Source organism: Echinops telfairi, unplaced genomic scaffold (assembly GCF_000313985.2).
Source record: "Echinops telfairi isolate 266 unplaced genomic scaffold, ASM31398v2 ScPeMD7_7457;HRSCAF=8495, whole genome shotgun sequence".
Lineage (NCBI taxonomy): Eukaryota > Metazoa > Chordata > Mammalia > Afrosoricida > Tenrecidae > Echinops > Echinops telfairi.
In genome coordinates, this window is record NW_022111357.1 from 3,664,254 (window position 1) to 3,667,823 (window position 3,570).

A 3,570-nucleotide genomic window follows, 5' to 3' on the forward strand; every position below is an offset into this window, starting at 1 on the left:
ATAACCTCCTCCCTGGGTGAGGGGAGACATCGGACAGTGTAAGACATGACAAAATAATAATAATTTATAAATTATCAAGGGTTCATGAGGGAGGGGAGCAGGGAGGTGTACCAGAGGAGGTCAGGCCTGGCCCCACGCCATTTCCCCACCTTCTATTTTTAATTTGCTAAGAGTTTTTATTATGAATCAGTGTTTAATTTTGTTGAATGATTTTTCTGCCTTTTGGAAAGGATCATATGCTTTTGCCTTTTGCCAGTTAATTGGCAATCACAGTGATTGATTTCCTCACATTAAATTATCCTCCTGTGAGGAAAAGGGTAATTAATATTAGGCTTGGGCTGACGCAGCCCGGCCCTCCAGTGACCTTGGTCTATCACAGCATGGTTTCCCTGGAAACTGCAGAGCTAGGAGAGATGAAGGATGTTGTGTCTGCCTGCTTCGCTGGGTGGAGCTGTGTGTGGGCCGAGTGGAGTCGTGAGTTGGCGTGCAGATCTTGGGCTTATGCCACTAAGACAGTAGAAAATGTTGGTGGGAAATAGAGGCTGCGCTCCCATGACCCCCAGACACCTTATTCTCCTTTGGCTGCTGTACACAGCAGAGGCGAGTAGTAACAGCACCTAGATTAAAATCCATTTGCTTCATCACAAGCTGGTCCTCACTCTACCATGAGATCCAGCAATCCCTGTCCTAGGTAAATACCCAAAAGGCATGAAGGCAGACATGTAACCCGAAACCTGTACACCGAACGCTCATTGCAACACTGTCCACAATAGCCCAAAGGTGGACGCTGCCACTCTGTCCATCAACAGAAGAACAAACAAACAGCCAAATGTGGCGGATAGACACAATGGGACATTGCTCAGCCAGAAGGAAAGGTGAAGGCCTGACCCATGCTACTACCATGGGTCCACCTGGAAAGCATCGTGCTGAGCGGAATAATCAGCCACAGAAGACAAATTCTGCATGAGCTCACTTATATGACAGAAGTGGATTTCTAGAAACTAAATATGATTAGCAATTGCCAGGAGTGGGAGGGAGGGGCGTAGGGGAGGTTTTGCTTAGGGAACTTTGAATTTATGTTAATGAAATGGCAGTGAAAGGGATCGTGAGAATGGTTGTAGACCTTGAAGGAGCTAACCAGTGTCGCTGAATTACACAGGTGCAAACTATCGAGAGGACACGTGTGGTTATGTATAGTTTCCCTATAGCTTTTTAAAATCGATTTGGGTGTCTTGGGTCTGCTTGCCAACATGGAGGAGGTGCTTCAGCTGACACGATATTGTTATCTTTCATACACCAGCAGGCTCTATTTGTTAATGTCTCTCTTTTTTAGAATTTTGCCAGAATGTTCATAATTGAGTTTTCTTTTTCTTCTACTGTCCCTGGTTTGGGTCTCCATCCTTAGTGGCAATTTCAAAAAGTTCTAAAAATTCGCAGCTAGAGGGCTGTGGCTGTTGCTCCGCTTGTTTTTTAATTTGGCATCAAAACCTGATCTGAGCTGATGCAAGCGATTTATAGTTTTCATTTATCCTGAAGATGGATTACAACTCCATGTGGAGAAGACCCAAATCCTCACAACTAGACCAAGAGGTACCATCATGATAGATGGAGAAAAGGTTGAAGTTGTCAAGGCTTTTGTCTTGCTTGGATGCACAATCGATGCTCATAAAAGCGTCAGTAAAAAAAAAAAAAAGGCAGCAGTCAAGAGATCAAAAGCTGCATTGCACTGGGTAAATCTTCCACACGAGACCTCTTGTTGAAAGGCAAGGCGGTTGCTTTGAGGACGGCGGTGGGATGTGCACATGAAAGCTGGACACTGAATCAGGAAGACAGAAGGAGAATGGCTGTGTCTGAACGACGGTGCAGGGAAGAATATCAAATGTACCCGGGAGTGCCAAGAGGACAAACTGGTCTGTCTTGGAGGAAATAAGGCCAGAGCGCACCTTAGAGACTGTCTTACATACTTTGGACACACTGTCAGGAGACACTGGTCCCTGGAGAAGGACATCATTTGGTAATGTAGAGGGGTGGCGAACCAGAGGAAGGCCCTCAGCGAGATGGATTGACATGGTGGCTGCACCACTGGGCTCAAGGGCTCAGGCACAGGGCCCACGGTGAGGTTGGCTCAGGACCGGGCAGTTTGGTTCTGCTGTACATCGGGTTGCAATGGGTTGGAGCCGATCTGACAACCCCCTAACAACAACATTTACCCTGCGCTGATCAATAAACAAGGATCATGTTTTGCTGCTGCATGTTTTGATTCTAGCAGCTGGTTAACCGTACTGGGTGCTATGTGATGGTTTTGAGTTGTGACCCAAAAGACATCTGTGGTGTCTTGGGTGGTCTGTCAGGTACAGCACAAGACAGAGACTCACGCTGGGACTCCAGAAGACAATCCGAATTCAGTGCTCTCAGGTCCCAGAGTACGGCACGCCTCCCTACAGTAAGGTGACCAGACGTCCCGCTTTGGGCGGGACAGTCCCAATTTTTAACAATTTTTCCCACGTCCCGATTTTGGGAAAGAATGCACGACAAGCTAGGGTATACGGTTTTCGGCTGCCATGTGGCTATTTCACCAGGATATGAGTTTTATCAATTGTGTCCTGCTTTACCAATGTTAAAATCTGGTCACCTTACCCTACAGGGCTACATAGGGGTTGCCCCTGGGGACAAGGCACAACACACTGGACATGTAGGACAGTGAGATAACCCAGGATGCAAGGCAAGCACGAGATTACTTGTGCTTGCTTACTAATCTGTAGTGAACACTTTTCATGTTCCCCCACCCGCTTGATGATTCTGCTTCTAGGGCTGGCTGGTGTCTGTTTCTCTGTCAGGCCCGTAGCACCTTCCTCCAGAATCAAAGCCTCTTTTCAAATGTACGGTTCCCCTGAGAGGGACCAAGTACCCAGTAACCCAGGTAAGCCTGGGCTTACTTACGAAACTAGTGAATTGTTTCACATATTTTTCAAAGAGGTGGTGAAACTGTTCACTACAGATAGGTAGGTAGGCACAAGTCAGCCTGTGTTTCCCTTGCTTATTGAGTGGTCCACCCTGGCCAGCCTGAGCCTGGGCCTCCTCTTCTCAACACATACAGAAGGTAGTGCCAGACCTCTGGCAAGGCCAGGGCCAGGGCAGGCCCTCTCTTTCCGCATCCCAGACTGAGATAGTTAGTTTATTGTGCCAGCCTGGCCGATAAACACAGGTGGGATTAACTGAAGGGTGGAGAGATAAATGGCTCGGTAAGCCTCACCTTTCTTGTCTCTCGCTCTTTGATCATCGGACCAGTGTGCAGCTGCCTTGCTTGTCCTGTGCCTCAATTTACAGGCTACACTACCTGTGGGATGCCTAGCCTGTGGACTGTGTTGCTGTAAGTTGAGGTCCCTTTAAGACCACACGATTGAAATTTACATCTCTGGAGCTGGGGACTGACAGTTGGTGACCTGCCTGGCTGTTTTGCTGCCGGTGCTGGGATAGCCTAGCTCTCTCTCTACAGAGGATGACCGGGCGGCCCTCAAGACTTGAAGGACTGCTAGTGTCTCACAACTCTCTCACGGGAGTGAGTTGCAC